Source organism: Phasianus colchicus, chromosome 2 (assembly GCF_987193195.1).
Source record: "Phasianus colchicus chromosome 2, bPhaCol1.hap1.1, whole genome shotgun sequence".
NCBI lineage: Eukaryota > Metazoa > Chordata > Aves > Galliformes > Phasianidae > Phasianus > Phasianus colchicus.
This window is the reverse complement of record NC_143437.1, coordinates 106,773,182-106,786,184: the sequence shown is the minus strand read 5'-3', so window position 1 is coordinate 106,786,184 and position 13,003 is coordinate 106,773,182. Positions and strand designations below refer to the sequence as shown.

Below are 13,003 nucleotides of genomic sequence, written 5' to 3'. Positions count from 1 at the left end.
TTCTGAATAATCTTCGTGCTTGTGCTCTAGATATTTTTTGTATGATGTTGTTATTTCTCTTAGCAGCCAGTTGGAACTGTGGTCGAGACTGAAAAACCTCCCAGATGACCCTAATGCACAGAGTATGGAAGTGCCTGTCTTCTACCAAGTAAAATTCCAACATCTGCAGTTTTATTGCCCACCTTTCCAAAAGGAAAATCCTCCTCAACCTATGAGGGGAAGTGTGCTAACTCTTCAGCACAAATTTCAAGAAGTGTGGATATGTGATACTTAGGGACATGGTCAGTGGGCAATATGGTGGAAGGTGGACAGTTGGACTTGATGATCTTAGAGGTCTTTTCCAACCTTAATGACTCTATGATTCAAATCTAAATTATTCTACTGGTTTCCACAGATTGTCTTCAGGCACTGTTCTGTTTTGAACCTGGAGATTTACTCTCACACTGCTGGGCTGAAGCTCACCTGCAACTAAGGTGGGATGGGAAGGCATCGAAGGCATCTGACCTTGTTAAAATAAAAGAATACCTCAAAATAGAAAAAAAAAAAAAAAAAAGGAACAATTGAAGCTTTTGCATGTAAAGCATAATGGGTGCCATTTTTATGATTAGAACTCCTGATCACTAACAAAATACTTGCAGCAATTACTGGATAATAAGTACTCAGAAGAGCAGTTAGCTAATTGCTTTCACTCCAGGATAAGGAAAGTATTTGGAAAGTGCTTATCCTCATGAGCATTTTATGACTGGGCATCCATCTCAATTAACTCTAGGTGCCTAGCAGGTATAGGTCAGTATTTGAGCTAACTTCTCAATATTCTTTTATGCTCTGGAGAGGAGGAGCTGCTCGTGAAGGTGAATCACCACTCCTGCCTTTGACATACGCTATGGGATAAGGGGAATTGTGCCCCAGTAGCATGCTGAAGAGGGACCATAGCCTGCTAACTCGTGGGGTAGACACTGTAGGTTGTTTCAGGTCATTTTCACCCATTATGTGACCCAGCACAATGACACCCAGCCATGCACCATCTTCTCCACACACTCTTGGTGCAACCCAAAGAAAGCCTCTATAATCTGGCAATAGAGCCTCAGCATACTCTGGCAAATTGTTGAGCTAATGATCACTAATCATTAGGGACATACTTTTAGTGAGGAAGAGTGATCTGGGATGAAGGGATTGAGGATATTTGTGGTCTGCACCTGCTCTGACCATGGGAGACATCCCTGAATCTGACAACATCTCTTTTTCCACTGAACAAGGAATAATGTTTTCAGTCATCCCTCTGGGGTTGTGATTTTTTCATTCCTTAGTATTTAGAAGAGATAATCCTTTACTTTCACATATTCCATCCTTTGATGGAATACATGGAAGTTTGTCCTGGATTTTGATTTTTTTTCTTTGTGCTCTTCATTCTTCAGGCTGGGAGGGACCTTTGCAATCATCTCATCTGATTTACTGCAGGCTGGAAACTAAAACATGGGCTTTCTGTTCAGAAAAGGCAGAAAAGCATTTGCCACCAGGCATTTCATGCAAAGGAGCTTTTCATGGAATCTCCAAGGTTGGAAAAGACCTCCAGGGCCAACCAGTCCAACCATCTGCCTACCACCTACATTTCCCCATTAAACCATGTCCTCCAGTGTCAACATCTAAATGTTTTTTGAGCACCTCCAGGGACAATGACTCCACCACCTCCCTGGGCAGTCCCTTCCAGTACCTGGCTGCTCTTTCTGAGAAGAAATTTTCCCTAACATCCAACTTGAATCTCCCTTGTTGCAACTTGAGGCCATCAATCTTCCCCTGCATTCAGGCTCATGACTTGAATACATGTGTAAAAAGAAGAAGGTATTCAGTCATGCTTGTCACAGAACAGGGCGAATTCCTCAATCAACAAGTCTGTGCAAGGAATAAGGAAAAAAAAAAACATCTTTAAACCTCATTAGTTAATTATCGTCACTGCAGATGGTGCCCAGCTGTAAGCTCCTTTCTGCTAGTCTTAATCCCGTTCCCAGTGGCTACCCTGGGCAGAACAGCCCATTTATTTCTTTATCAGGAGAAGTGGTTGAGCATGCAGCTGTGGGGAAAGCTGTGAGAAGGGGAGCAATGTAAAGCCTTAGGAAGGGAGATGGGGGTCTGTCCCCCCACGTAGGCAGTAGGTGAGCAGAAGTGCTCCATCCTGCATTTATAGGGACAAGCAACGTGAGGAGGAAAGGTTTCTCTCTGGCTTTTTATTTCCTCTGTGAGCACTCACGTGAGGCCCAACTTGGGATGGATTACTGACCTGAGCAAAGCTATGTACCTGGATTACCTTTGCTGTGGTAAGTTGAACCTGCCTCTCTTTGTGTTCTGTGCGTGTGTGAGTTGATATAGGGAAAAGCAAGCCAACAAGGGAAGCGCTGGACTAGTGAAAAATGGCAAGAAATAGGAGCTTTGGTGTTAGTATTAATAACACTTTTCCAGTATGTTGTCTTCTCTCATATCCTTTGTTTCTTACTAGGAAATAAGTTGATGTTCCTGTTAAAAAATTAGCTGAATCATTGAATCATTAAGGTTGTTAAGATTGTTCCCAACATGAGTTGCCTGTGATGAATAAGAGCTGTGCTTATGGCAGAAGCTTGCTGAGATCAAGCAAGAGCTGGTGGCTGTGCTTTGTTTTGTGGAGCAATGCAAAGCAATAGCAGATTCCCAAAGGCTGGGGTTTTGTTTTTCTGGGAGCCTTTGCCCTGGGTTCTGAGTCCACTCCTTAGTGGGCTATTTCCTAAGAAAACGAGTCTCTCTTTTTGAACTGGATGCTAGCTTTCCTGATATAACTCCTTCTTGCCACCTGAAATCTCCCTTGATATTCAGGGACAGCAGGAGATTAGGAGTGGATCAAGCCTTAAGAAGATCAGAGCTCCTGCATGCAGAGCAGGGACTCCTGTCCATTTCGAGCAGCGCTGCAAAGGCAGGGAGCCAGGCCGTGCACAGGCCTGCTCCAACATGGCCCCTGCGAGCAGAGATGGTGGCTTTTACCACAGTCCCAGCTGGGGGCTCAACCAGAATTTCTGCTCTAATTGTCTTCTGTAAGATCTGAGTAGCCCACAGGACCTTATTTTTTTATTTTTTATATTAACCCTTTTGTTGGCAATCTCCCAGCCTAACTCCAAGCCAAAAGGGAAGCCTACTGTTTTTGGCTAATAAAGGCTTCAAGTCATTAACCCTTGGCTGTTCAAGAGTGAGGTAGCATTAAGAAATGAATTCACTTTTGAAGCTGAATGGAGACCAGAGAGATGATAACATAAGGATCATTTCAGCACAGCATTTGACCCCTTGAATAGTGCAGGGCACTGAATTTCATCCCATAGTTTTCGGTCTTTCATTTTTTACAGTCCTTATATGTCATGTTACAGAAGTCGTGATGTCAAGATGTTGCATCTTTAAGGGCTAAATTAGCACAGATAAGTGGAAGGGTGCTGATAAAGGTTTGCCACAGGTCTGTATTTTAGCAGATAATTGAGCCTTCGATTAGAAGATCTTACAACATTCACTTGCCTTTTGCTCAAAACCCGTTTGGTTTCATTTGTCTACTTTGGAAGAATATTTTCTGGTGGACATGCTCTTGATTTCGGGATTTCTGCATCTCTGTGACTTTTTCTGCAGGGTTGGAATTGATACTTGTATTTGCTTTTGAACACCTAAGACTAAAGTAGGTTCTCAGTCCACCTGTAATCACAGGGAATTATTGGTTGTGATGGCAACTGATTAGTATTTAACACTGGACATCTTCTGCTCCCTAAATTGCTTCTTAGTGCAGCTGAAGGCATGGGATAATCTTTCCATCTCCTGCTGCATTTTTTTTTCCACTTATCTTTTTTCTTTCCTTCTTCACTGGATATCCCTTGGCTCTCTTTTGGAGCTTTAATAAGATTCTTCTCATTTCTTTCATTTATTTCCTTGTAATCATGACTGTGTTCTTACTGTGCCTTGGAGAAACCCGAATCATTTGGCAAAGTAGGTGAGGCTTATTGCTACCAATTAATGTTGTTATTAATTTGATCCCATTACATATAAAGAAGGGGAAAACTGCACACTTAAGTGTAAAATATGACTTCCGTGGCTTATACAGTGTTTTTTGTATTGCAAATATATTGCATGCAATATATGATTATATAAAATATAAATAAAATACTTTGGAGAGAGACGATGGATCCTCCCCTCTCTGCCCTTTACATTACAATTCTTTTCTTTAATGTCTATTTTCCTGTATAGAAATAAATAAATTCCCACACTCTAATCTTAAATAACCTGTGAGAAGGGCCTTCTTCATTTCTGGATTATTCCAACCTAAGTGACCTCAGTTCCCCCTTTTTACATTCCATCCCATTACATCTATTTATACTTTCTTGCTCTACGATGGGCAATTCCTCTGCATGCCTGGGAAGAATCAGTGCCTTAACACTTCAACCACACAGAGAATTATAAGCACAGGAGAAAATCAAGACCCCAGTGTAGCCTGTGCCAGAACATAGGTTGAGAAGGGTCTTGATTTCATCTATTTGTGTAGTGCTTACAGTTGTCAGCTTCCCCTAACTTATCTCCTAGCTTGCAGCACACTCATTCCTCATTGTTCGCCTACAAATGCTGAGAGCTCCTAACAATGGAGATCCTACTTCTTCCTTGGCTCTCAGCTCCCTCCTGCCTGCCAGCTCTTCTATTTTCCCTTGGGCGTTAGTTGGCCAAGCAATGTGTATTTAGTGCTTTCAATCTTTTTTTTTTTTTCTCCCCCTTCTTCCCTTCCCCCCCCTCTAACCAACCCCTTAATCATTTTGCTGCCTTTCTCCAAAACCTCTCCAAATTGTCAGTATCCTGCAGGCTGTCTGATGTTATCCTCAGCCTTCTTCCTCCTCCTTCAGGGTGTGGAAGTTAAGTTTGTTGCCTTACTTTCCAAGGTGTATCTGCTGATATTGGTGGCCTATTTTGTGAGTGGAGCCCCATACAGGCTTAAAGGCTTAACGGGTGAGGTGGGCTACTGAAGTGGCTCTGCAAATTCCCCCATGCTGCTATCAGAGCAGTTCACAGGGACAAAATGCAATTTTTTTAGGAAATTTGCCCTATCTCTTCTCGCTTTATTTAGTAAGGCAGTGTAAGTCACCATGCTAGGACCAAAAAGGCAAAAATTGTGTTAAGAATCATTAAGGCTGGAAAAGACAACTAAAATCCTTATCCCCACCATGCCTGCTGACCATGTCCCTCAGTCTCCATAGAATCAAAGAACGGCTTGGGTTGGAAGGGACCTCAAGGATCATCAAGCTCTAACCCCCTTGCACATCAAACACCTCCAGGGATGGTGACCCACCACTTCCCTGGGCAGCCTGTGCCACAACATCATCACTCTTTTGGAAAAGATATTTGCTAGTGATGTTCCAGCAGTCTAATACGTGATATTGGATTCAGTTTCTCTTCTAGCTTAGAATCATAGAATAGCCTTAACTGGGAGGGGACCCACAAGGACCATTGAGTTCAACTCCACCTTTTCTCTGCCTTTTCTGACTGTTGCTCTAGGAACTGTAACTATTGCTCGCAGATGAGCCTATATAAACATGAGACAAATAGAGACCCCAATTGCTTGTAGGTTCCCTGAACTTCCTGCTTCATACCCACATTCTGTGCCACATGTTGCGCTTCAGCTGTGTCTCAGCATTCACAAACCACTTGGAAGGTGCCAAGATTAGGTAATATCTGCTGATGGCCTTCTCATGGCATGTGCAGGGCCACCTTGACCTTGTCCCAGCAAGCAGAACCTGGCTGCCTCCGCAGCATCCACTGAGCCGCAGTGACCTCATTGTGTACGCGTGCCTGATTGCAGCATGGAGGTGGGGAAGCCCATTCCTGACAGCAAGCCTGGGCCAGTGCTGACTGGCAGTGTCGATGTCCTAACACGTGTATTTACCATCAGTCACCTCAGCGGTGGCTTCAGAGCACTGCTGGAATCTTAAGAAGCAGTAAACCTGTAGAAATTCTGCCTTCTTGCTCAATCCAGTGCACGTCTAAAAGCTGTATTGTGCCAATTCTGCTCCTTAAATGTGTTTTTAGACTTTGCTATCCTGGTGCATTCACAAAGTGGTGAGAGGGGAACGGGATTCTGCATTCAAGTGCTGGTTAGTCTAGCTCGGTTGCACTGGGAGTGACAGATGAACAGAGCATGACCTTGAGCCAGGTGAAAAAAGGCCTTGTCAAGTAATAAAAATAAATTTTATAGAATCATGGAATGGCTTGGAATTGGAAAGGGCTTCAAGGATCATCAGGTTCCAACCCCTGGCCACAGGCAGAATTGCCAACTGCCAAATCAAGACTAGATCAGATTACCCATTCAGGGCCCCATCCAACCCTTTGAACGCTTGGAGGGATGGGGCATCCACAGCCTCTCTGGGCAACATGTTCCAGCACCTCACCACCTTCTCATTGAAAAACTTCTCCCTGACATCTAATCTAAATCTCCCTCCCTTTAGTTTTAAAGCATTCTTCCTTGTCCTATCACTATCTACCCATGTAGAAGGTTGATTTCCCTCCTGTTTATAAATTCCCTTCAACTAATGGAAGGTCACAGTGAGGGTCTTCCCACAGCCTTCTCTTCAAATGGAACAAGCCCAGTTCAGATCTAAACACTTAGAATATTCTAAATCTAGAATTACTAGGAAAAGAGACTTGCACTTACTGAAACCTTTGATGTTAGAAGTACACCTTGAAGTAATGGGATAGTCCCTACGGTTGGTTCAATAAATTAGTTTGGTAGGATTTCTTTTCTACTTGAGGGGACAGTCACTGTTGCATCATGGTTCATTTAGAATCATCCTACACAAACTGCTCACTGATTTCTTTAGCTCTGTAGCTTGGTTTTTCTGCATTCTTTGTGCATTTGCTGTCTGGGCTTAGTTATCTGCATCACCTGATGTCCCTGTCTCTTGGCTGCACCACTCTCGTGCCCTGGGATATGGTCATGAGGCCTGGCAGGGACGTGGTTCTGACTTGCCTCCATGAGTACCTCAGCATGCCCACAAGCATATCTGGCAGATGCTCTTGCCATTAAAGTTCAAGTGAAGCAAACATGGCAATTGGCCAATCCATGAAAAAGATAGCATGCAGAGTCCTAGGTATATCTTGCAGTACTTTTCCAGAGTATTCCCTTTTTGTTTGGGGTTCGTTCACTCACTTCAGCACGCTATTTCTTTAAGCTTCCTCAAAGGCGTGCAAAGCTTCTTAATAAATAATCTATTTCTTATCACATCTGCCTTTGAGTGAGAGACAGGACAAATGGGACAGTGTTCACACATGAATCCAGGTCAGCATCAGCTGTAAGCTGGAAAATGGTGGTGATAAGGAGCTGAGTGATGATTGTGGTGTTGTATAAGCTTTGCATTTACTCCTACAAGTTTTAGGAGATCTGAGGATGGGGATGAGGCCCCAGAAGAGAGGTGAATTGCAGCAAGAGAAGTACATTTCTCCCTACGCTTTCACAAGATGCCAATAGCTGCAATATCTAAGTGCTTCCTGCTCTGCGGTTTGAGAGATGTGAGCTGAATTGGCCAACCCTAGCAATTTTCAGGAGAGGCAGAGGCAAGGATGGAGAAAGTGAAAATGTTCAGAGCTGCAGTGGTGGCAGGGGTGAATGCAAAAATTTGGTAAACCAGAGGGAAACCACCAGAGTGCAGAATAATAGAATGATTTGAGTTGGAAGGGACACTTAAAGGTCCTCTGTCCCAATCCCTGCACTGAACAGGGACACCCACAGCTCCATCAGTGCTCAGAGCCCATCCAGCCTGACCTTGGCTGTCTGCAGGGATGGGGCACCCACCACATCACTGGGCAACCTGTGCCAGTGCCTCACCACCCTTATTGTAAAAGAAAGGAATCTTTCTGGAAGGATTTTGAATACCCCTGGGGTAATGCACTAGATGATCTTAGAGGTCTTTTCCAAGCTTAATGATTCTATGATTCTCTACTGTTTTGAAAAGTGGTAAAGTTTATGAAAGTTGAGATAAGCTAACGTAGAAACAGGTAGGTGTTGTAGCAAGAAGGGGCAGCGGGAGATTTTGGGGAGATTACAACCAATAATCTGTAGTATTTGGCCACCGTCCAGGTGTGAGGGTTTGGTGTGAAGGAGATGTAGGTGTCGAATACAACACGGAGACTGCGAGCTGGCGTGTCATACAAGTGTGGGTTATGCACAGCGAGGAGGGCTGGCGGAGGGAAGAGTTTGTGGTAAAAGATAAGGAGGTGTTCTTTCAACTGTGATAAAAGTGTTGGCAGCCCCATGGCTGGGAAAGAGCTCGGAGGGAGGGGAGGAGAGGCCCCGCAGCGGAGAGCTGCACCTAGTGCTGTGGATGGGAAGAACGATGTTACAAGGCATGGTGGCATCACAGGGAGCACAGTGTCACGAGGAAGAGGGTGAGGATGGGGAAGAAGAGCATTCAGAGATGGCGGAGGTGGAGGATATTGAAGGTGATTTCCATTGCTGTGGAGCAAAGCTGGATGCCAAGGACGGCTCAGACTAAAGGGGAGATGGACCTTTTGGGTTGTTCTTTAAGACCAAGTTCAACATGGAATTCTTAAAGTATTTCCCTCCTGGAGATTTCTCTGGTTAGGATTTAACCTGAACCTTTCTGTCCATGAAGTTTTGATCATTTCAATGAATTTTTATTTTTTATTTTTTTATTTTTTTGGTAGACATTCTTCCAGCTGCCTTAAAACACTAAATGAAAAGTCAGGCGAAGTTAAATTTTATGGGTTTTTTTCCCTCCTCATCATTCAAAAATATTGAATCCGTTTTGAAAGATTAGCAAATGTGAAAATACTAATATTTTTTCATTTTTTTCTGCTCAACATTTCATATACTCACTTTTGATAATTCTTTACCATTTTTTTTTTTCCCAAAAAAACTCCAAAAAATCCTCTTTCAGGGGTCAGCCAAAGACAGTTGTTCCCCTTCCCTTCTATTTAAACATTTCCAATATTCTCTTGAGCGTCAGGACACAAAGGATGACATCCACCTGATAAAACCTCTTTATTTCCACCACCTGAGTTCATCACTTTGACCTTTTTTTTTTTCTTCATGTTGCTGAACGTGGGGAGCCCAGAGAAGCTGTGGGTGTCCCATCCAAGGTGTTCAAGGCCAGGATGGATGGGCCCTGGGCAGACTGGGTTGGTGGGAGCTGCCCCTACCCACTGCCTTGGCTGATCCTAGCCCCTGCTTTGTTCCTTCAGAATGGCCCCAGCACATTTGGAAAAGAGCTTGAATGGAGGAAATGCCCATCACTGCACGGCAGCTGGTGGTGGAGAGAAGGCATTGTCCCTTCTGCTCCTGCACAATGCCCAAAAGGAGCAGATGTTCAGCAAGTGCTAATCTCAGGAGATCACAGGAGCTCCACAGAGTCCTGCTGGCTTATCTGATCTGAGAATCTGGCACTTGGGTTCAGTATGTGAGGAAAAGAAAGAATAGTTTATTGTTTTAAAAGTGCAGACAAGAAAAAGAGAAACCCCCAAATTTAGACTTTGGCAAGGGTGCCATTATTAGCAATGCTATCCTTTATTAACAGCCTGACTTGAATTAAAATCAAGAATAAGGAAAACTGGAAGGATGTAAATCTTGGGGTTAAGGCAGAGATAGCAGATCAAGCAAATCCATGAATAAATGCAAAAGAAGGACAGCGACTCAAAACCGTCTGAGTTACTGAACTCCTTTAAAATAAAATAACATTTAAAAAACCCAACTCTCTCTCCTAAACAGCAACAGAAAAAACACAATGGAAAATTATTTGGATGGGATTCTCAGTTAGAAAGGAAGTCCCTATACTGAAAAACCCCGTTGACAAAGAACAAGTGGAGGAATCTTTGAAAAAATTGGAAAGCACACGGATCAGCTGGCCTGATCATGATGGCAGATTGGAAGTTAGAGAATGAATTGAGAAACCAACTGCATTGCTCCCCAAGGACAACTGATACCAACTGCGGTGAATAAAGGAGAAAGGATTTGGACAATATCTGTGGGTTTTTTGTTGTTGTTGGTTGGTTGTTTTTTTGTTTTTGCCTTACTAACCAAAGCCAAAAGAAGAAAGTCATTTCAGGTGAGAGATTCTACTATAATGGGACAAATGTTAAGGCAGAAATAACTACACAGCTGCATGGCACAAGAAATAGAGATGAAAGGCCAAGTAAATACGCGATGCAAAAAAAAAAAAATTGACTGCTTCTACTGCTTATCAATTTTTTTATAGTGTCTAATTTGGCTTGGAAAAAAATTATTTCTAAGGATTTTAGAAGTTTCATTTTTGGATGAGTAAAAGCTGTCCATGGATTCAGTAATAAACATATTGGAAGAAGTGTATCTATGAAGAGTATACATGTTAAAATGTAGAGTGATTTGATTTGTTAAATACATTTTGAAATAGTTGTGTAAGAGTGCAAAAAACATATTTAAAAAAATCGTAATTGATAATAATATGAGGAACCGTGGTATCAGAAATGAAAGAGAAAGGGTCTAAAGAGAAAAACTAGAAGCAATCAGAAAAACAAGATCCATGCTGGAAAAAAAAAAATGTAAATGTCACATATCAGGGTACTAATAATCTCAAGTAATGTAAGTATTGTTTTGGAAACTGATTGAGAAATATGGAACTGGGAATAAGCCTTATGGATGATGGAAATAGCAGGATACAAGTGTGTGTGGTTTTACATAAGCATCTGTTCATGTGCTCTTGTTCCTTTCATGTAGTCAGTTGTGCCAGTTCTAGGTTTCTGCATTTTCTAAGCTGCTCAGCTCCTGCCATGCTGTCACCTCCATCTGATTGGATACGTAGTGCATCTGTTTATCAGTTTCCTGGCATAAAGATAATCAGAAAGGGTGGGCAGATGCTGGAATGGGCTGCCCAGGGAGGTGGTGGAGTCACCGACCCTGGAGGTGTTGAAGGAACATTTAGATGTTGTGTTGGGTGACATGGTGTAGTGAGAACTATTGGTGATCGATGGATGGTTGGACTGGATGATCTTGTAGGTCTTTTCCAACCTTGGTGATTCCATGATTCTATAATCTTGGATGTGCAACATGAAGCCTTCCTTCAAAGGGAAATGCAAAGTTATTTTCCCCAGTATTGCCAGATATGTGAGTAAAGGTCTTTACACGTTCTCTCTCAGTACCCAGATGTCTACAACAGAAAACTCTTTTGCGCTGGAAATACCAGTTCTCTGTGCAAGGGTTCTCTGCCTCTTTCAGTGGAATGCTGTAGTTTTGTTCACATTGGGCTGTGATTATCGGCATCCCATAGGAGCTGTTATTGTACAGTTGGATTGAGGAGCTTGGGGAAATGATTGCAGACAACAGGATGTGTAGGGAAAAGGATAATGAATGGCGCACCAAAATGCCCCTCTCTCTTTCTGCTCTCAAAGAGCAGTCTATCATCTTGTTTTATTATATTGCACTCGTTTGCTTCCCCTCCCAAGCAGAAAACAAATCCCATAACTCAGGACTTTGAACCAAGCCCTCCTAAATTGCTGGGGAACCAGCCTTGGTAAGGTCTATCCAGACCTGGCACCAGATCTCTGACCCAAACCCTTTACTCTGAAATGCAAACATGATGAGTCTTTGTCTTCAGCTTCACAAATTCACCTGTTAGTTGCAGTGGTGAAGGTAACTTCTGGCACAATCATAATGCCTCTCAAACAGATTTTATTCCATGCAGAAAGGACACAAGTTCATAGTTTAAGATAATGTCTTAAGTCAAAGACTACTCCAGAGATATTCTCTACAGAATTAATATTTCTAAGTGTAAGGAGAATTGAAAATAATAAGTTGAGAAGGTTTTCTTTCTTCACGCTCCTGATTTATTGCTGAGAAACTCATTAGATAATGTATCCAGAACAAGAGGGAGATTTACTGTAGGTGAATCTGATCCCTGAGACTAATTCTTATCCTCCAAAAAGCTGGTCTTCTTGATTACCTAGGTTAAGAACAATGTAATCTGCATGGAAGCTTGTACCTGGAAATAAAATTTGTACTGCTGCACTTTAAAGACCAAATTGTTTCAAACTGAAGTGGATATGAGTAAATAAGAAGTAATGCATTCTTTCATAAAAAAAAAAAAAAAGGCAAATTTTTGTACTATCTAAATGGTATGTATTTCCTTGTTGCTACTTCTATCCACTTCACCCTACTACTTCATTAGGCACATCTGGGAAGAGTCTGACTATAACCATGTTCTAGGTAGTTAGAGACAATGGGCTCTTCCCCAGATCATACACTTCTAGGGATCTGCCCTCCATTGACACATCATGTACGTCTGTTACATCCTATTCTCATGGTGGCTTTTGCTGAACTCACTCCAGTATGCCAGTGTCTTTCTTGTGCTATGGAGCACAAACTTGGACACAGTATCCAGATGTGCTCTCAGAACAGAAGGGAATTACGATTTCTCTTGGTCTACATATGAGATCCTTACTAATACAGTGCAGTATCTGGAAGTCATCTTTTGCCAGAAGGGCTCGCTGCTGACACCTGTTCAGCTTCTGGTCCAAGAGGACCTTCATAACCACTCCTGCAAGGTTACTACCCACCAGCCTGAGGGGTTTTCCATCCCTGATACATGCTGGGTATTTTCTGAGAGTCATGTCAGCTAATTTCTCTAGCCTTTTAAGGTCCTTCCAAATGGCAGCCCTACTCTCCAACATGTGGGCTGCTCCCAGTAGCTGAGTGTCACAGGTAAAATTGCTGAGGACCTGGGTGATGGTCAGTGTGTTTTAAACTCATTCAGTCAGAGCACAGAATGACAATGTCAGCAATCAGAAACCTCTTTTCCAAGCAAATATATATTTCAAGTCCAACGCAAGATTTGACAATCCTTTTCAAGTAATTTTAAGCAACTGCTTTATTTGCAGAGAATCATTTTATTATCACTTTTGTCTTCTTCCACACAATGCTTCCACTTGGTCTGTTCATGAATATTCATTGTTGATAAGATCATTTTGCCATTAAAAAAATATT

At 42.5% G+C, this 13,003-nt stretch overlaps 1 protein-coding gene across 1 annotated transcript in view; it reads left to right on the top strand.

Moving 5' to 3' along the window:
• Positions 1-2,051: 2,051 nt before the first annotated feature.
• The window catches only part of RP1L1 (RP1 like 1), a 41,083-nt gene continuing 30,131 nt past the window's right edge, over positions 2,052-13,003 (top strand). Inside the window, exon 1 of the mRNA XM_090136602.1 lies at positions 2,052-2,312. The gene's annotated coding sequence lies outside the window, so the exon portion shown is untranslated. The remainder of the gene's footprint in view (positions 2,313-13,003) is intronic.